This window comes from Chelonia mydas, chromosome 13 (genome assembly GCF_015237465.2).
Source record: "Chelonia mydas isolate rCheMyd1 chromosome 13, rCheMyd1.pri.v2, whole genome shotgun sequence".
NCBI lineage: Eukaryota > Metazoa > Chordata > Testudines > Cheloniidae > Chelonia > Chelonia mydas.
This window is the reverse complement of record NC_051253.2, coordinates 22,972,728-22,994,781: the sequence shown is the minus strand read 5'-3', so window position 1 is coordinate 22,994,781 and position 22,054 is coordinate 22,972,728. Positions and strand designations below refer to the sequence as shown.

At 43.0% G+C, this 22,054-nt stretch overlaps 1 long non-coding RNA gene across 1 annotated transcript; it reads right to left on the bottom strand.

Annotated features, from left to right (window-relative positions):
• Positions 1 to 19,454: 19,454 nt before the first annotated feature.
• On the bottom strand, positions 19,455 to 20,635 carry LOC122462805. The gene is made up of 3 exons (XR_006285613.1): positions 20,520 to 20,635; positions 19,869 to 20,016; positions 19,455 to 19,663 (listed from the first exon to the last, which is right to left on the bottom strand). It is a non-coding gene; the product is annotated as an uncharacterized LOC122462805 (long non-coding RNA).
• Between the last annotated feature and the right edge of the window lie 1,419 nt (positions 20,636 to 22,054).

The window sequence follows — 22,054 nt, the reverse complement described above, 5'->3', positions numbered from 1 at the left end:
ATTTTGTATGCACAATTTTTGTAATTGCATGAGCAAATTGGATGCATACTTGAGCTCACATTTTGCACCTGCTCTGATGAAAGTTAGGGTCTGTATGTTTCCAAGCTTTGCAAATAGATAGATTTGGATTAGCTGTATATCCTGAGCATCACAGGATGCTGCTTTAAAAGGGCTGGGAATGAGGAAAGGTATGTTCGTCAAAGGATGTCTCTTTGGAATTGTTGGTAGCGCCTGCCTATAACCAGAAGACATGCCATGCAATAGCTGTCAAACAGAGCTGACAGGGAGAGTTTAAAAATAAATGGATGGGAAGGAAGAGCAAACAGATTAGGGGGGAGTCTTTCTAGAAGCAACAAGAGGGGAAAGAAACAGTGCATGAAATAAGCATATGGATGGACAGAGAGGAAAGAATAAACTGAGAACAAAAGGCCTAAGGAGGAAAAAAATGATCAGGGAAATAACTCAGGAAATAAGGCTCGGAAAAAACTGAGTAGAAAATAGGTCAGTTGAGAAGTTTCAAAGTTGTCTGTATGCAAATGCAAAAGAAACAGGACAAAGAAAATAGGAACAAAATGTACTGTAGAGTAAATGCACATCAAGGAGTTTGCAGTATAGGGACTTAAAGAACACCTGAGGAAGCAGTAGTGTTCTGTTGGGACCCATATGGCAGGATATAGACTGTGTAGTGGAAATGTAACACAAAGCCAAGTGTATTTTTATATGCATAGCAATCTGGAAGTTATACCAGTGACTGTTAGAGGTGAGTGAGTGGGTCAGAACTTGAGCTTCATTCTGGCTCTCTCCCAGGAAGATGAGACAGACAAAACATTCAGGATTATTGTGCTGGCTGCAGGGCAAATCCCAGATCCTGCAGCATGTAGAATAGCTCTCCCATGACTTTTTTGTCGAGGTCAAGGAGAAGTTGGGATGCACAATATTAGATCACATCCCTGTTCCACAGCCATCAGTGATGCCTGTAATGGTTTTATCGCAGAGTCCAGGTGGCTGATCTGCAGGCAGAGCTGAACCAAACATTTTCTGCTTTTCCCCTTGAGTCTTTTTGTCTCCCTTGTGAAATCATCCACTCGAGGAACGAATATATTATGGGTGCTAGGTTCCTGCACAGTCTTTCAGTGCACCTAATACAATTGCCCACAATCTCTCCTGTAACAGAGCTAGAGAATCTTGAAGGAGGAACAAGGGGGCAGAGTCACTTTTGTGAGTCAAAAATAGTCATGCAGGAAACTTGTAATGCTGTGGAATTAGTATGAATTTTCTATAAACTCAGCTTCAGGATGGTTTCTGATGTAAATAGTTTTCAGCACTAAGTGAAGGGACATCCAATTTGCGTAGCATGTAGGTAACTGTGGGACTAAAATGAGTCTATGTCCCTGAATGTGATGCGCTTAAGAGTTATGATTGGGTTACAGGGGAGCATAGAGATAGAAAACTATATAAGTTGTAAATTGAGTTTTGGAACTTTGAGGTATGACCATCATACTTGTAGAACATATTAAAAAAATTAATGTGACGCAGTGAGCAAAACTATGCCTGGATCTCCAAACTATGCATCTTCCAACCTGGGGATTGGGCAGCTTTGAGTCTTGAGGACGCAGGGGGACAAAATTTAAACTAGTGGCTGAACAACTAATCACTGGAGTCACATGTGCATATTGGAGCTACTTGAGTCACAGTTGGTGAACACTATCAGCTGAATTTCATAGGTCTTTGTTGAATCATTATTTGAAAGCTAATTATATTTTATGTCTCCAGCTCTAAAACGGATTGAATACTACTCAGTGACTATACTATTTGGTAAATTTCACTAGTATTAATCAAACAATATGTTAAACAAAAGCTATTCAAACACAACTTTTTTCTGCTACTTGATCAGCTGAAGGGCAAGTTTTTGCATATGCAAACAACAATGAGAATTGTAAGGTTACTACCAAGGTATATTTTATGCATGAATTGAGGAATGGGCAGTGTAGCAAGGAGGTGTGGCCTCCCTCAGAGGTTGACAGGAAGGAACCACAACACACTCCTTGGTGAGTACAACCAGGAAAATCATGCCTGCCCAGCAAGAAGTGGAAGGGCGGGACAGGAATCAGAAGTACAAAAGGCGGGCCCTGCAGCTCAGTTGGGCTAGAACCGCCAAGGGAGTCAGATGCATCCTACTGGCTGCTGGAACTTGCAGAGGAACCCCACCATGCTGAGGACTGGTCAGATCTCCCCAAGAAGACAGGATCCCCACGTTATAGAGGTACCAAAACCCAGGGATATAGGAAGCAGCCCAGACCAAATAAACAACTGTCTGGTTAAGAGCTGGCCTGATTCTGGGTCAGCATGTTGCTGGCAGATCCCTGCTAATGCAGTAGCGGGCCACTCCACCACTGTTAGGGCCCTGGGCTGAGATGCAGTGAAGTTGGGTGGGCCCGTGTCCCCCTACTCCCTGCCACCCCACCCTTGGGCTGGCAGCACCCCCCATCTTAGGCCAGGAGGCCTGTGGTATCCTACCTGAGCCCCTGGACTCTGCTGGGGCTCACCCCGACGTGAGCTCCTGGAGTGTATGGGTGCTCACCCTTTCTAAGGCTTATTGTTTGCTGCCCTGCCCTGACCGAGGCTAACAGATTGCTTAACTGTTCTGCCCTGATTGCAGACCAGAGCTTACTAACTGTTTGCTAGCCCACCCTGACTGAGGTTGCCAGGGCTCATAGACTGATGTATTGCTCTGCCCAGCAGGAGGGCCGAAGCATTAGGTGCAACTAATTCCCCGCTTTTGAGCTCACTTTACAGGTAGGTGACAGTGAGGAGGCATGGCCTCCCTCAGAGATTGACAGGGAGGGATGGCCACGCAGCCTATAGGTAGGAAGCTGCAGATATTCAGAAGTGATTGACTGCAGTCTATGGTTATGTCATGGGGCCACTGACGCTTCAAGAAGGATCATGGCCCATGCTGAACCTCTGAATTACACATTGGAGCAATCAGGTGCTCCAGGCAGCTTCCCTTGAGATAATTAGTAATGGGCAGCTGAGCTATAAAGAATGCTAGAATAGCATAAAAGGAAGTGGGAGAGAACAGTTCTCTCTGGAAAAGGCCTGCAGCCTGAAAGGATGCCACAGGAAGTATAGTAGTCCTCTGGGGTGGGCAGGCCCTGACAGGAGGCTCATTGTTGACAGTGCGTACATGGATCATTGGTCTGACCCAGTATGGCCGTTCTTATATTGCCTTATACTGATGATGCAGGATTTAAAAAATAGTCCCATGTAGGGCTCTACTTATCCCCTTCGTATACAAGGTTAGGGTTGACCTAGGCTTAGGACAAAGCAAAAACACCACTGTGCAGTTCAACAGTCGCCTTCCAGTCACAAGCACTATGTGTTTTTCCATGTACAAAATCAATTAACCATTCAAGTAGCGATGTGAATTACTTGAGAAGCTTGTGAGGCGACACTACAGTGACCACATGCATAGTGTGTATGTAACTATTGCAGGACTAATGTGACTATTGAAGCTACAACTCTCTAAGCTGCACAATTACTTGGCACCTCCCAAAACACAGGCCATAGCTGAAAGCCTCAAGCTGTCCCTAGCTCTATTCTGTTTTTCTTAAGATTGCAACATTTCTGTGGTGAAAACAAAATGCTTTCACATTCACAGCACGTGTGGGTGCCAGTTTGCTTGATCTCTGTCATATTGTAGGTTTTCCGACATGGGAAGTATTCCAAGTCTCTTTCTGCTCTTGCAAATTGCAATAGATGTATGTCTGGTGAGCATGGCTCACACACCCCTGTCTACCCAGTGCAATTCAATTACTGCATGTGTGACAGATAAAAGTGTTATGTCTACTGTAAGAATTTACCCTGTGGCTTAAACAAAGACACATGGCACTAAGTGGGCACTCCCACTTCTGGTTTAGCTGCGGCCCTGAAACTGACAGCGAAAACGTAAGGAAAGATCCATGCATCAATCACTGACCACAAGGAATCTATATTTGTTCACCAGAGTGATGGTCTCCAGCACATGGAATGCACAGAGCTGTTAGTCAGGGAGTCTGGAGATGGACCAAAATGAAGTTATCAATGGGCATAAGTGCAGGAACCTGGTTCTCAGTGCCACTTTGTCTCATTAGGGCCCTGACCTACTGGTATTTGGGTTTATTTCTGTAGCCGGTTGAACTACTTGTTTGCAATTCATTACCAGATGAATGTAGCCTTGGTTATTGTTCATGAATCATACATGAACTGATCCCAATTCTGGCAAATACATTTGTTATTTGTAAGTATTACCTGCATACCGTGAACAATTTTTCACTTATAGGCTGTTTGCAGGCTGTTCTGTTTGGTATTTTGCTGGTGATGGTCTGTGATTGCTCAGCTGTGTCACATGGTTTAGTTTTTGCTCCTAACTAGATGACTCAATTTTTTTAAACAGGAGTAAAATGAATGATGAATAGTGAATATTTTTGTTCATACATGAATCCCCTTGTTCGCCTGCAAAGATGTATATCTGTTTGAAAAGCAACGATTTTCCAAACATTTATGTGAATAAAACTCTTCATTATATGACTCTTTTTTATTTACACAGGGAAACTAACACAGTACTGAACACAAACTAGCTACTTTATGGACTAATAACATAGGCCTGGCCATTGCTTCAAAGAGCTAAATTCTAATTGTAGATGTGAGGTGAGTGATTGCAACAAACAATAGAAGGACTACATGCCCTTCTTCCTGGCATAGGCGCCGACTCTGTGGGTGCTCTGGGGCTGGGGCACCCATGGAAAAAAATTAGTGGGTGCTCAGCCCACTGGCAGCCGCACGGATCAGCTCGTCCCCCTAGCCCCCAGCACCTCCCACCCACCGACGGGCCCCGCCACTGAGCTCCTCCCTCTTCCTCCCAGCGTGTCTCACCTGCTGCGCTCAGCTGTTCAGCTGCACTCAGGAGGCGCTGCGGGGAGGGGGAGGCGTGAGGGCGAGGCCTGGGGCAGAGTGGGGCTCGAGCACACCCCAGGAACTGGGGAAGTCTGTGCCTCTGCTTCCTGGTCTGATAAATACATTTAGTGTTTTCAGTTTTTACCAATTTTCACTGATAAATTACCAGGGGTTTACCCATTTAACAAGCCACTCAATATTTTTTGGGTACTAAATTTTGTTAAACACTAACTCTTTATACAATGGTTGTGTCCTGCAGCTCTGAGATTGATGCAGTGTAAAACACAGAACACAAACACAGTGGAGGCTGGAAAATCAAACACTGTTAACATTGTGCTGTGACTGGCTCACAAGGAGATGCTGCCCGCCTATTTCTTTGCATCCATTTAGTGCAGTGCTGAATTTAAACAATCAATCCAACACAGATAAAGATAAGGTAAAAAAGGTAACATGGGGTAAAAATGAAAATCTAGGCCTGAATACCAACAAGGAAATCAGTGCTTAGAAATCGTCAAGAAAAGTAAAGACAGGAGTGAAGAGGATTCATTGTGCTACAAGTACTGCAGCATTGAGGTCAGTACTCATGTTGACAGAACAAAGAAGCATGTCGAAAGCAAGCGACACAAGAAGCAGAGGGCTAGCCACAGCAGCGCTTTAACGTGCCTTGCGTGGTCGCGGCGCAGCGCTAGAAAAACCCACCTCCACGAGGGGTGTGGCTCCCAGCGCTGGGGGCACCGTTTACACTGGCGTTTTACAGCTCTGCAACTTGCTGCGCTCGGAGGGGGGGGTGTTTTTTCACTTTCACGAGAAAGTGGCAGCACTGTTAATTGCCAGGGTAGACAAGCCCTTCAAGAAAAAAGTGAGCTTTGGGATAAATGGTCACTATCAGGAACTTTCACTGGGACTTTAATGAAAAAACAGACACCGCACAATTGTGTCAATGAATTTGTGCGTTCTCTGTTTTATCGGGCAACCACTGTTAATTGCAGAAGGACCTATTGGTGACTTTATGCGGCAATACTGTTCAGTAACAAAAATGCTTCCTACTGCAGACAACTTCACTTGTAAGTATCTGCGAGAAAATGATGAGTCATTAGTTGCCAGGGATCGGCAACCTTTGGCATGCGGCCCATCAGGGAAATCCGCTGGCAGGCTGGGACGGTTTGTTTTCCTGCAGTGTCCGCAGGTTCGGCATTCCAGGCCAATGGGGGGCTGCAGGAAGTGGCGCGGGCCGAGGAATCTGCTGGCCGCTGCTTCCCGCAGCCCCCATTGGCCTGCAACTGCCCGCGGCCAGTGGGAGCTGCGAGCGGCTGAACCTGCAGACCCTGCAGGTAAACAAACCATCCTGGCTCGCCAACAGATTTCCCTGACGGGCCGCGTGCCAAAGGTTGCCAATCCCTGATCTAAACAGATGGAATGATGTTTAGTCTACTCTGATTTTTGACTAGTCTCCTGATGCTTTGGACTGTCTGATTCTTGGCCTTTTGTTTTCATTTTTGGAGTAAACCTGCATTGTTTTGTGCTGATGTAATATTCATCCCCTCTACTGCCACACGTTTTGTTGACGCAGCAATAACTGACATGTTTGAGATGTACCAATGAACTTGGGAAAATGTGGCCACAACTAACACAGATGTTGCTTCCTACATGGCTAAACTTGCACAGGAGATTAAACTCAATCAGAAACTGGAACTGCTACGTATTCCTTGTCTTGCTCATCTGATTAACGTTGCGCTGTCAGCAGCTACTGCTACAGAAGCAATGAAAGACGTGAAATCTTTCATTATTGGATTTGGGGCCATTTTCAAGCATGCAAACAAGCTGAAGCCTTTGTTTTACACAGTGTGAGATGAGTGCAGAACTGACTGTCGATTACCTACCCCTGTTGTGCCACATCGGTGAATGAGCTTGTATTTCACTTTCTGTCATGTAAATAATGGGTGGACTATGCTAATGCGTCTCCTAGATCATCCTGAGTTTGTCGGTTCTAAAGCAGAAACTCTGAAGAGACTGGCAAATAACCAAAATAACTGCCAGATTCTGTGCACCAAGGTAACATTCATTGCTGAAAACTTGGAATCACTGTGTGACACACAGAAAACACTGGAGTTTTCTCCAACTACTGCCAACACAGATGTTTACCGGATCCCGACAACCAAAATCTCAGCTGAATGGAGCACAAAAGCTGCAGGAGAAACATACATCAAGCAAACACAGTTGTTTGTGGAAATTCTTCCAAGCCTGCCACACGGGGGAAGCACAAAAGCATTAAAACCTTCAACACAACACTCAGCAAGAAATGGGAGATGACCATGACCCATAATCTGAACCCCGAGCGTTTGGTGCCAAAGATTCTTTTTGGAATGTCACCCACACGTTGCACCCCTTCTGCAAGGTGAATTTTGCAGCAGACTGTGCCCATTATACCACAGTGTTTCAACCATTGCCATTAAAGATGAAATTTCAGATCTGAAAGGGGAATTTATTACTTACATGAACATGCCTAACTGTGACAATGTGAAACTGACTGTGCTGACTTTTTGGAACAGTCATCAAAACACAGTTCCCAAGTTCAGCAAAGTGGCACAGCGAGCTTTGAGTGTACCCCCTGGATCTATTGATGCACAGTGCTTATTTCCAAAGTTAGACTACCTCCAAGATGGCAGTAGGTTCAACATGAGTGAGGATACTTTGAAGAAAATTATGCGAGTGCTACGCAAACTGCTAGCTCAGAAAGAGACAAAAAAAATCTTTGTACTTTCAAGTATACTGTAGTAAAATGTGTATATTATGAAAGGTTTTTTGTTTTTCTGTTTTCCTCTATTTTTCCTGGGTTTTTTTTTTTAACCCAATTTCATCCAAGGTTTTAATATTTGGAAAATAAACCGAGAAAAAACACCCATATTTGATTGAGTATTTATTTATTTTTAACAAATAAAAATGGAAACCGCAGAGCACTCTGATTATATTACACTTCAGAGTTGGCTTTGCACCTGTGTGAGAGATGTGTGAGAGGGGGTGTGCTTTCCAGAGACACAGTTCCACCCAGTGCTTCACCCTCAGATAATGCCAGCAGCCAAATGTTTCCTTCTTGCCCTAGCAGCAAAGTGTTGGTGTGAATGTGGGTGATGCATTTTCAATAGCACGAGGCTACAACCTGCCACTTTATGGACTGAATCCAGAGCATCTATCGGTTTTATTTTGTTTGCCATAACATGTTCTTTCTTGCAAAGAAAATGGTGCCTATTCCTTTTATGCATGAAGCAGACATATTTGATGTTTTCTGCAGTTAAACTATTCAGCGTTTTAAGTGGCTGTATTAGCTCTTTACAGCTCTAGAGAGACAAAAGGAGATCAAGATACATACAGTCAAAAGCACAGATTCTGTAGAGGTGATGTTTGAAAGTTTGGTATGATCATATACTCTCTGAAGAAGGGTTATATCTGCAAAACAAAGCCTGCCAGAGATGGGCCCTTTAAAAAAAAAAAGTACTTTGGAAAAATAATTGTTGGAGGGGGAAAAGCCTCTTGTAAAATGTTAAAGTTTTGTGAAACCCCACATCTAGAGTTTCAATAAAGGCAAACTTCCCCTGCTTCTGCCATTCTTGTAGCCCTCTTGCCTATGGACCTGCTTTGCACAGCAGTTATGCACATGAGTAAACCCATTGACTTGAATGCAAAGTAAGCATGTGCTTAAACCCTTTGTGGAATCAGGGCCTGTGTTATGGCTGAATAACTAGACTTGCCTGTTTGTGTTCACTGTCCAAATTTAATCCTCATTGAAAAGACATTAAGCATTGTTCGGGGAAATTAGTCAAGGGCTCTGCATCAGGGAGTATAGCCTTCTGTTTGGTCTAAGGAAATATTAAATGTCATGGAATCCTGCATGCTTACATGGCTGAGGTGGTCTTACCATTTCTCAGAAGTCTTGATATGTAAAGGCAACCCTGTATCTTCTTCCCGATCTGGACCTTTATACCCAACTCATCATCATAGTATGAGTACCTGGTTCCAGGTCATCAAGATTTTTTCCAGCCCTGCAGTCCTTCTTTGATAGACAACTTCTGCCTAAAATATTTTCTTCCATTTAAAACTCACTATCTTTATAACCACAAACCTAGTGGTGCTGTTCCATACATTCATGGCCTCTAGACCGGTGCTAGACCCTTAGAGAAATTAGGTCATGGTGTTTTAAACTGCTGGTTCAGCACAAATTGCTAATGCATAGGCACACTTGTGCCTAGTTTTCACATGCAGTTGTGATTGCATGGGAAGATAGGGACAATTATGCGTTTCATGGCCAATTGCACATGCCATTACCCAATTTGATTATGCAGTCATAGTAACTGTCAGCAGGGGTGCCACTTGGTATCTCAAGTGGCAGGGGAAGGGGGAGAATCTAAAGAATTTATAGAACAGTTTCCCAAAATTTTACCAAATAGTATCAACCTTGTGAGCTAACTGGAACAGCAAAGCTGCAGCCCACTGGGGTCCTCTGTTTTGTGGGGCAGGAGCGTGACTAGAATTGTGGGCTGGTGGGGGACCACAAGGAGGGTAGAAGGTGGGAATTAGGGCTGGGGATGTGAAGTGGGATCAAGCTGTTTGCGAGGAGGAGACCCTGGCAGATGGAGGAGATTGGGGTAGACCCTGTGCGAGGGAGAGGGAGGGTTTAGGGGCTGAGTTGGGTGGGTCAAAGGAAGGGGGTGATGGGCCTTACCAGATCTGATCCTGAGTTTTGAAGTTGAATTGCTGGGTAGTGCCCTGGACTGCCAGGCAATTGCTTACACACTAATTAGAAAAACATGGCCATTTCCCCCCAGGAAAAATCAGGTTTCCAGCTCTGTATACAGAGAGGAAAAAAAATCTTATTGTGCTAGCAAATAAGTCTTCAAAACATAAAACCAACCAACCAGGTTTGCTCCCTTTTTGGCAATATCAATAGACTGACCAATAACTGACCACGCCATGCCTACTCTTTCATCCCTTTCAGCTCAGAGCTGAGATCTGAAGGTGGGGTATGGGGGGGGAGGGGAGGAGAGGGATGCTTGAACTGCAGTTGTCACTGCTACATAAAAAGCCTTGGGTTTGTAAATAGGGTGGTTCTAGCTAGAGGGGTGAGAATAATGGATATTTTAAATTCACTGACAAGTCTGCAAAAAATCAAAAACTTTCATTTTGGATTCACCTGAAAAACAAAATATAGGGGCAAATTGAAAAGTTGGAAAAATAGTTTGGGGATGAACACAACACATTTTGGTGTAATTTCAAGCATTTTTTTAAAAAAAATAAACAGAAATTTCTAAACGAGAAGTCATTTAGAATTGAAAAAAAAATCAAAACATAGATTTCTTCAGAATTTTTTAATTGAAACAGTTCACCCAAATGAACACAAATTTGTGAAATGTTTCAGTTGCTCCCAAATGTGCATTTTTTGCCTGAAAAGAGTTTCAAAGAAGAAAAATTTCCACACAGCTCTAGTTCTAGCACAAGCTGGCCCTGCCCACAGTGAGCAACCAAACCTTGTTAGATGCTGTTTAGGGAGGTCCATACTTGAAGTCCCCCTGTAGGTGATGCAGTAGAGCCAGCACTATATTAAAGAATGAGCAGATTTTCTAAATTAATCATGTACCCGGGTTACTGTGGTGGTGCCCCCTTGTGGCCCTTCTGGGAACAAGTCAGAGAGTGGCCGCTCTCTGCTGGTATGTCTCTGTTCCAACAAGGTCCAGTTTAGTCATGCTTTGGCCATCTGGCCAAAGTGCCCTTCAATCCTACTCATCTCAGGGCTGCAACCAAGAGAAGCTGTGCTCTGAAATCCTTCCTGGTTAGCCCTGAACTGGGCTAGGCCCACTGAAAGCCTGACATTGGCTGCAGGTGTAGTGGGTGGGGCCAACAGGGTCCCCAGGCTCTCTCTTGCCCTTCCATTGCCAGTGAAAGCCTGCATGGCTCCTTAACCCCCTCATTGCTGGTGTGGGACCTCTCTGCCCCTTCACAATCCTGTTTGGTCAAGAACTGAGTAAACATTCCTACAGTGTTGTCTCCCCACATGTCCTTAGTCTTGTGTGTAACAAAGACAGGACATTCAGGAATACTGATACAAGACTTGTTTATTTCCATTCCCTTGTTATATAACAAGGGTCAGGTTTTCTGGTGATATATCACATGACAGAGGTCAGGTCAGTTTCCACCAGTTCCAGAGCCAAACACTTAGTCTTGTGAAAATTGGAAATGGGATACTGTAGAATGCAGCTTTTTCAGTTGCTTTGAAGTTCTGATGTGAAATACAGAGGGAATCTTTCCATGATGTTCGAACACTTCACTTTGACAACCCCTTGCTCCCAGCTCTGGAATCTTTAGCTAGCAGCTTCCCTTTCTAAGAGAGTGTAATAAATCAAAATGAAGCTATCTAGTCTCCACAGGCCAAGCAAAAGAAAATGTTTATTTGCTTCATAAACTCCCTGTTAGAGAGAAACTGGAAACTGCATGACAGTCTTCAAAAATACCCAGTGTGCTTTGCATTGTCATTGACATGTGGCCAATAAACCTGACGCTGTTAAGTGTTCTCATTTAGCCAGTATATTTTGATAACCCTACTTCCTGCTGTCACAGGAATGTGGATCCAAAAAAAATAAAGCTGCACTTTATAAAAGTATGTTTAATGTTCACACTGTAAATTTGCTGGATGTGTTTAAGTTTCCTTGACATCTTTTATTTGTTTAATACATGGGTCTATAAAAGCTGTTCCTCAGCCTGCTAATGAGCAGTGGGGGAGACACAGCTATTTACAACTTGGAACAAGGCATCAAAATGAGAGATTCCATAAAGGTTGCTGGAGCAGGAAACTTCAGCTGTGTCCAGCCATGGTTTATGAGGCAGTAAGATGAAGCAGGTTCAGCACCAGGCAAGTGGCCTAGTACTCACATGTGGTGAGGTATGAAATGGAGTTCTCCCTTCCCACAATCAACCCCTTGTCAGCTGGGGAGCTCAGACCAGGAACATTAGAAATAATAGCCTTAGTGCTTAAGATGTGATTCTAATCGTGGAATGCCATTTAGGCAGCCTCTTCTAGCCAAGCAATGAATCTCATGCTGCTTGTTGGGGACAGTCATTCTGGCAACCTCTACAAGTGTTCCTCTTGGCATGGAGATGAACCTTTTGGGGCTACGGACAAATTCCAAGGGGTTTTCAACATGTGGCTATTTTCTATGTGAAGGAAAGCAAGTAAACCTCAGCTCTTCCATTGCCTGGAGCCTTGCATTCTCTGCCCTATCAAAGCCTTGTTGTGAGGACTGTGCCAAAGAGTCCCAACACCAGTCAGCGTTATGTGGGACTTGAGGCTGTGGCAGCTGACAATACTCAGAGGGAAGGATAGGTGGCATGAGCTGAGGCCTTGCCCTGTATAGTGCACTGTTAATTTGGTTCCTCCTCCCATCTGGTGGAAATGGAGCAGTGAGAAGCACTGATGAGCATGACAGTGTCTCTGACTGTCATTTTCTGGTATATGACCCAGATCATGGCCTCACATTAGTAGCTGCCCGTGAAAGGTCAGCGTTTGTCAATAGATGCCTTGTTGTGTGTGGACAAATAAGCACCTGTGCGCATACAGACTTTTCAACATACATGAACCTGCTGGCCAGCGGGGGAGGGATGGAAGTTCCTTGTGAACTGTATAAATGAACATCTTTCAAGTCAGTCTCCTTTGAGCATAATTGATGCTCACTTCTGTCTTATTTGTACTGACCTGTGCTATTTGTTCTCCCCAGAACTCCCTGAAATATCTTTTGTTCTCACCCTGAAATGATGTCTCTATCTCAGATTTATTAGTGCAGTGGGCTTATAAAAAAGCCACAAATCCCAGAACAGCACTGCATTATAATATAACTCACTGGTATCTTTTCACACTTTGGTCCATACTTCATATTTATACAGCAAGTTACTGTTGATTCTATTCCCATCTGGTTTGGAGTCTGCAAAAGAGGAGGATAGCTTGGTTTTTCCAAAAGGCAAACCAGTAAGTGCCAATCTGACTCCAAGTCATAAATAGGGACATCATTCCCCTCAGGATCTATTAGTGAGTCACACAAGTAAGCTCACTCTCACATACTGTAACAACTAAACAGGGAGCATATCTAAAAAGGTCAATAAAAAGCATCAAGTATATTCTCATGCATGAACTATTACCAGTTCATACTTCTTCATGCCTGTGTGCTTAAAATATAAGGGCTAAATTCAATCTTGGTTTAAACAGGTGTTGCTCCACTGACTTAAATCTAGTTGTACTCACTCAATTTGACCCTAAAATGATTGACAGAAATGAGGGCTGCATTACATATGCCTCAGAGTGCTAGATTGTGTGGTGCACCAGGCCCAACCTTCATCAATCTTGTGCTACTCTGAGTTCAGGGCTCCATTGTACTAGGCACTGCATGTATACAGAGTAAGGGAGACTGCCTGTCCCAAGGAGCTTGTAGTCTATCTAGACAAGGGTGGAAAGGGAAACAGGAACAGGAGAAGCAAAGTGGCTTCCCTGTGGGTTATACAGCAAGTTCGTGGCCCAGCCAGGAGGAGACCCCAGGTCTCCTGATTTGATGTAATCCGCTACTTGCCAGTGCATATTGCCACTCAGTTATTGTTGACATGGTGGGAGTTGAATGAGGCCCCAGTTGGGTCAGCTCTCATTTTTCCACAGCTGAATCTCACTCAGTAATTTTCAGCCCAATCTTCTAATCTCTCCCACCACTGGAGTTCCTGGCATCTCCCAATGCCTTGTCATTCACATGCTGTTCACTCCTTCTACATCACTAATAAAAATGGCAAGGCTGAAATTACTCACCCCTATGTTGTCCCACCACTTTCCCCAGTTCAACATGTTGCCATGTATCATTATTTTTAGGGGCCTTGAGCCAACTTTCAGTCCATGTAACAGTGCCCATATCAAAAAGGCAGATTTAATTCATTGAGATTAAGATTTCATGAGATACTGCATTAAATGCTTTTCTAAACTGCAAATAAGACTACACCCATCACATTCCCTTCAACTACTAACTTTGTGCAAAAAAGAAGTCTTCCAGACAAACCCCAATACTTATTAAAATCAGATTACAAAGCCACCCAGTTTAAAGAGATTTTTATCTCTTAATATTTGTTTCAATCTTAGAAGTTACATTTATGGGATGGTAATTTACAAGATCATTCTTATTCTGTTTTTCTGAAGACTGGTGCCAATCTTTTCCATTCTTCTAGAATCTCCCCAGATACATATGGTTTTTCCCCCTCAGAAATGAGTCTAGTCAGTGAATTGTCATGTTAATTCCCTTAATATCCTAAAATGCATATAATCTGGATTATCTGATTTTGTATGCATTTTAAATTTCCCAAGGAGTCCCTTACTTGATTTTAATTCTGTTACTTCCTCAGTCTCTAGGCCTCTTCCCCCCCCGCCATAGTTCTTGTTTAAAGACAGATTTAGAAAAGGAATTTGGTTCTATTTCAATAATACACCCCACTGCTTGTCACATGTTGTATAGTATGTCAGCATGGGCACATGTAGTTCAGCTGTGTGAATGCATATTTTTGTGCAGCAGTGAGAATGACAACATAAGAAATACCTTCTGTGATGCAATCTCATCTGTCTCGGCTAGTGGGAACAGTGCTAAATACATCTTGTCAGAAGACATTCCTTACATCTCTTCTAGTAGTAACATAGTTTAGCCTGGCAAAAGGCCATTTAAGCTGCAAGGTATGCCTTGAGGCCAGCACATCTGCATCCTTTGCTCTAACTCTGTTCACTCAGAAGCAAAGGAGCCAGCCCTTCCCAATCAGGCTGAATACTCTCAAACCTGAAAGGATAATTGTTGTCCAGCCTGTGACCATCTCACCATCCATTCCCTGCTGATTACTGCACCATCAGCCTCATCTCAGTATACTGCAGACTGGAGTTCTGTCAATATCCAAAATAAGCAGCAATGTACCCAAATGTAATATTGATTATATAATAAATATTTGATTGTTTTTTCAATAATTCAACACACTAAGAACCACCAACCAAAAAAGCCTCTATGAACAATGGAAAAATTCCCCGAACCCAAGAGAGGACCAGAAAGAATGCAAATCCTACAAAATCTGTGTTAAAAGCAGACCTGCCACACTCTTTTTTTAAAGATGATTTCAGGTTCAGCTATAATAGAGAGGCTTTGATGCACTTAATGATTCGCCTGAGCTAGTGGGAGGGGAACATCTCTTTTCTGTCTCAATAATTTATCAGGGCCAACAGATCAGCAGGAAATACAACAAAGAATAAAATCTGCTGCTGCAATGTTGTGTTTTGAAACAACTGTTTTTGTGCGCTCCTTTCCTCTTTCCTTAAAGAAACCATTTCCTCCCTCCTGTATATTACAGTTTGGGCCAGATTCACTTATTTTTGCCCCTAGGTGAAAAAAAAAACAATCTTCCAATTTCCACTGCAATGGACTGTAAAAGTGTACACCTGGCGACAGCTTCCAAACATTAAACACTCACATTACTTGTATACACTTACTCAGGAAGCTACGAAAAATAATGAAATGATTCAAAACTATAAAAGTCACTGAAAGTGCAGTTCTACTCTGAAAAGTGACTGTAAAAATGGATTGGGGGTGAGGGGGTTCTGTGTTTATTGCTTGAAGCTCGGTCTTATCACATTTGCTCAGTTTGCACATCCAAAAAAATAGGGTTTTTTCCTCTACTTTTCACGGCTGCAAACTCACCCTAGGAGCTGAAAATCAAGCTGTATTATTTCTGACTCAGTAATGAAAGCTCTGAGATCAGAACTTCAGTTGTGACAGTTCTGTGGATGAAGCAAACACTAGAATAGAATTCAGCTCACTCACCCATAGCTGTATTGGGAATAAGGGTAATTTAAAAAAATTAAAGTCACTTTGTCAGTAACATCAGCAAATATGTGCCTGATCTCACACACGGGGCAGATCTATTGCCCAGGAACAATTTAATTTAGTCATAGGGTAATGCTTGCCCATTGTGATGAAGTTTCAAGCATGTTTTAATAGCTAGTGGAGGATCAAGATTTAAGGTTCATTTTCTCCTCTTTGCAATTTGGCTAGACAAATGCAGATTTTGCACTCACAAAATGGTGCCTGCTCACTTTTGAACACAAAAGTATTATCCAGCTTGAGGCTGATGAAAAAACCTTGTCCTGCAAGGTCTATAGAATTCATTTTTTTCTAACAAAAATTATATCTATTAGATAAGCAAATGAGAAGGGGACCATACAAGTGGGAGAATTATTTCCAGCAAGTTGAAGCTAGCAGTTTTCTGAATATGGGGGAAGTGCAGCATCTTCCCCATCCTGGTCATAAAAAAGGGGAGGTACTGAGATGAGATGCTCACTACAAGTATGGCAGGTGATCTTCATAGGAGTCTGCATTATTTTTTCTTCTTGTTCTTCTCTAGTCTTTCCACGTTCCCACCCCTCTTCATTCCTCTCCTGAACTGGAATTTCAAAATAATCATTTCGAGATACTGCTCAAGCCCCCTGAGCCACGCCTGTTTAGGCATCCTGCAGGGTAAACTGCTCATGGACACCATGCTAGTGGTGGTCCCCATCTCTTCTGCCTGGAGGAACAGGTAGTTCTTGGCATCCTTCTGACATAAGACATTGCAATGGATTGCTACCAAGACTCAAGAAACCAGATGCCCATCTGTATTTTATCTTAAATACCAACAGACATGCAATTTATTAAGAGAATGTTGGTGACAACAGGCACTAGACACTAATTCATATGAACTGGTGAGTTTGCTAAAAACAGCCTAAATGGGGTGGAGGCGAATGGTAAATCATTTTTACATCGCTAATGTGAAATTAACATGGTGTGTTATTGATACTGATTCCATCTTCACTGAGCACTAATTCCTAATGGAGATCAAAGTTCCCATTAGATCAGTTTTATGAAGGGACTGTCCCTCATTACAGACAAACAAGTTGAACAAAGCCAGAATAAAAAGATCAGGGGCAGCTGTTTCCTTCACATCCTATGGCCTGGTTTTTAAACTGGCAGCTGTCTGCTCCTCTGAAATACCCTATGTAAAGATCTTCATCAGTAAATTTCCAGAATCTGCCTGAGTTCAGTGAATCTTCCTTGCTCTTTGAAACTGAAGGAATGAAGAAATCTCATTAGTTTCAAAAAAAAATCAAGCTGGAAGAAATGATTCACCAAGATGTTAGGATTATGTATGCAATTCAAATAACGAACATATATGGGATGCAAGTGAATAAAGCAGACTGGTTTGGCTTTTTGAGTGATGGTGACAGCTTGAATTTCTTTGCTTACTGGATAGCTCCTGAATGTTAAGGCCCCTGATGAAATCCAAGGGGAAGTGTAAACCCCAGAAGCTATCAAGACCTGACAGCATAGTGCTTAGCTGTATATTCATGAAAGGTCACTAGCTAAGGGAATCTTACTGCCACCTAGTAAAGATGACTGACTCTCCATTAGAGTTTCTACATTGTGTACAAGCTGCACTTAACCAAATCTATGGACAACTACCATAATTTGTAGCAGGGATAGTACATTGTCAGTCTGTAACAGCTGAGAAAGCTGCAATTGTCTTCCTAGTCTGGGCAGTGGTGGAAGACCTCCCCTCTTCCTTCTTATCCTACATATATTTCTCATGCTAACTCAATGCTTTTCAGCTTATGCACAAAAGCCTGCATCTGGTCTGCATGACACAAGCTCTTGCATCTGCAAACTGGGCTAGAAATGGATGAGAACATCCTTCCTGCTTCTAGTGGACTCCAGAATACCATGAAAATGGCTTTTTAGTGGCAGAAGCAGCTGCAAAAAGCAAAACCAGGATTTAAAACAAAAACAAAACCCTCGGGTTTGGTTCAGGTTAGGCCTCACTTAACCCACCTGTTTTGTATAAACAGTATTTCTGAAGCTACATTCTTGGGTTTCCATAATGTTAAACAATTCATTTAGTCCAAAAGGCAGGTTTAAAGGAAAGTATTTACTTATTGGGGCCCAAATCCTTTGGTCTTTACTCAGTCAACAGGAGTTTGGCCTAAGGCTAGACTTCAGGATTTGGCCTGTGTTTCTGTAGTCTCATTTCATTTCCCTTTGATGGGGACATTTTTTCCCCCTCTTTCCCTGGAGCATAGCCTTCACCTTCCTAGCTGCTGTCACCATCCTGCTACTACCAGGTAAGAATGAGAGATAAACTTAGCTAATGAAGCCTCTGCTTTGCTCCCCTTCTGCAGCCTTCACTGATGCTTCCTCAATCAGCAGCACACTAAGCACTACAGCTAATTAGCAACAACTTGGAAGACATGCTCTAATTGCAATAAATATTGTATTTATTAAACACAAAAGGTTGCCTTCCTTGTAGCCACATTTGATTGTGAGCATTCATATAAACTGGTATGTGATTTCCACCCCCATTAGCAAGCCTGGGCTCCGAATGAGCTCATTATGGAAAACACTTAGGCACATCAGCACAGTTCCACTGAAGCTGACTTACAGGGTCTGGCCATTAATTTTTATTAGGTAAAAAAAACTCTGCAGTGTCATCTCACACCTCAGATGCACAGAGATCCCAAAATTGGTCTGCATTTCTTACTTATTCGGTAAGATAAATAAGAATATTTTTATCTACACTTAAAATAAGTTCTGTCAAAGCAAAAATCCTCAGCTAATACACAAATATGCAGAACCAACAAAGTTATGGCCATCAATATCCTAGGCTTTGCCTTCTTGCTTTCAGGGGGGAAATTTGTAAGGTACAGACCTTAAGTTACAATACTAGTATCAATGGAGTTGTGCTGATTTACACCATTTGAGAATTTGGCACTCTATAGTCTGTATAGCGCCAAAAATAATCTCACACTGGATGGTGGGGATGAGCTAGGTATTTTCCCTACCTAATTTCAAGGACTCTATGATAAATCAAATATACTGTATAACACAAACACATATGGCAAAGCAACAACAAAAAGCAGGTTGAATAATTCATGGTGAATAAATTATCCAATGAATGTATGACTTTTTCCTGCTCAGGAAACAAACCTGAATTTCTTCAAGATGCCGGGCCTGATTATGAATTCATACTGGTGTAGATGAGGAGTAACTCCAGTTATATCAATGGGGTTCTGCTCGTACAAAACTGATGTAACTGAAATCAGGATTGGGCCCAGAACTTGTAAGTCTTCACTAAATCTGGTCAACAATTTTTTAATGGAACAGTTTTCAGTTGTAAAATGCAGTTGTCAAAAAACAAACAGGAACGTGTCCATTTCAACAGTTTTCCATGGGAAAAAGTGAAAATGAATCCTTTCAACTTGCTCATTTTGAGCATGTAAAAATGTTACATTTCAACTTTTACTGTTTCAATTTATTTCATTTTGACTTTAGTATTTAATATTCGCAAAACAAAACCTCTACGTTGTTCCAAATCAAAGCAAAATTTGAAATTTTCATTCAGTGAAAAAAGTTTCATTCCAAATGGGAAGGAAAGCCAAGGTTCTGAAACTTTTTGAACTTGACATTTCCCACAGAATTGAACTAACTCTTTCCAGCCAGCTGTACTATTCACTGAATGGTTGGGATAAGTAACTTCTCTGCTTATGGGTTGTCCAGGAGTTGTTCATTTTGATTATTCGCTAGTCATTGTGTGGAATGTGCAAGTTGTCACTGATGTAACTTGGTATTATTTCTGCTCCTGGATCAAATGATTGAAACTGTTAACAGGAGAATAATAGTGGGGAAAAAACAAAACAAAAACAACTGTCAGTAACAAATACACTTTTGTCTCCTGCATCTACTGTCATTCATGTGACAAACAAAACTGTTTGAAATAGTGAATGAAAGGAGTATGAACACAGTCAAACCAAACAGCCCTTTGGAATCCAAACAGATGTTCACAAGCATTCAGTGGCCACTCACCTTCCCTATGCTGTCCCTTTTGGTAGCAGAGATTCTGCCTCTTTCCCTTCCTGGTCTTCAGCTGATCCACCCAGCTTCCAGCATCTTCTGGCTCAGTGTGACTTAGCCCTCCATCAAGATCACAAGATTTCTACCCTTTCCAGGCACCCTAAAGTCCAAAACAAACAATTCTTTCACCTCTCCCAGGCTCAGTCTTCAGCCAACTCCCCTCCCTCAGGGAGGTTCTGCTAGGCAGTAATCTTCCTCAGATGCTGCTCCCAGCCAACCAGCACTCCCACAATGGGAGCTGTTCTGCCTCCCAGCCAAGCGCCATCTGAGCTGTCCCTTTTTAGCTTCTCCCCTCACAGTCAGATACCAACTTCAGGTGTACAGGGTGGGGCTGACTGAGCCTTGAGCAGCCCAGTAACCCATTCCTGATGTATGCAGGATTTGTATACCTCCCTTCCCCCACAGCTGTACCAGTGGGCAACTGTAACAAGATGGCCAATGTTAGTATGGTGGGTCCTGTGCTTTCCTTGGCAGGAGCAAAAATACCACCCCTTGCCCCTGCAGCACCAATGGCCCCACTGGTAGCCCAGGAAGGTGGTAAAGGCAGGACGCAGGGGAGGGGTCTGGGTTTGCTCCTCACTCTGAGCCCCAGCAGGTTCTTACCCTCTTCCCCCTCGGGTGGGGAACCATAAATCCTTAGACACTCTGGGAGGGAGTCTCCCTTACTTCAGTTCTTTGATCTTTCAAATCTCCCACCACACCTCCAAGCTCCAGTCCTCTTTTCTCCCTGACTGCCTGAAGCAGGGGGTTTTATTTGTTTCCTGACAGGGCCTTAATTGACTGCAGGTGCTCCAATTAACCTGTAGCCACCCTCCCTAGTTTACAGGGAACCATGCCTTAATTAGCCTTGGGCTTATATATTTCCCCTCTAGCACTCTACCACTGCTCTCTGGTCCTCCTGTATCACAGTGGCATAATAAATAGCAACAAACATTAGAGTGTTTTTCCCTAACACACAGTAGTGGGCAATCAGGTGTAATTCATTAATGTTTTACCGCTGTGGTTTTCAACTTTTTTTCATTTGCAGACCCCTAAAAATTTTCATATGGAGGTGTGGACCCCTTTGGAAATCCTAGACATAGTCTGCAGACCCCCAGGGGACCACAGGTTGAAAGCCACTGTTTTACAGGATGTAGGGAATATGATATTGTGGTTAAAACCCAGGACTTGGATTTGGGAGACTTGGGCTCTGGGCTAGATCCTCAGCTGGTACGTATTGATGACTCCATTTACATCAGCTGAGAACCTGTCCCTTTATTCCTAGCTCAGCATCAAATAACTTGTGACCTTGTGCAAGTCACTTAATGTCTCTGTGCCTCAGTTCTCTGCAGGTAACATGGGGTAAATAATAATTACCCACCTCACAGGGGCATTGGGAGGCTAAAATAATGTCTCTAATGTCCGTATGAGATCCTCAGATGGAAGGCTTTATAGACTAGAAGTACCAAGTGTTATTATAATGATGTGAGGCTTAATCTTGGTGTTTAATTAATCTAATCTGAGGTCCCTGAGCCAAAGGTGCTATAGAAGTTGTAAAGTATTATTTATTAAGGGTATGAATGAAGGCAGGGGAGGCGTGGCTTTGGATGAGTGGCTGAGTTGGGGTCTACCTAGAAAGACTGGGCTAAGCGGCAAAGGTAGTATTTAGAAAAAAGGCAACAAACTCTTCAGGTTTCAAGGTCCTTCTGAGTTTCCTTGAGTAATGGAAGAAGCAGCATCACACAGGCAGGGACAGATTCTATGTATAGCTAGGGTTCCATGGTTTAAGAACAGAAGATAGTACAGAGGCGAGTAAGGTGAGTCAGAGCCGTATCATAGAATATCAGGGTTGGAAGAGACCTCAGGAGGTCATCTAGTCCAACCTCCTACTCAAAGCAGGACCAATCCCCAACTAAATCATCCCAGCCAGGGCTTTGTCAAGCCTGACCTTAAAAACCTCAAAGGAAGGAGATTCCACCACCTCCCTAGGTAACGCATTCCAGTCCTTCACCACCCTCCTAGTGAAAAAGCTTTTCCTAATATCCAACCTAAACCTCCCCCACTGCAACTTGAGACCATTACTCCTCGTTCTGTCATCCGCTACCACTGAGAACAGTCTAGATCCATCCTCTTTGAACCCCCTTTCAGGTAGTTGAAAG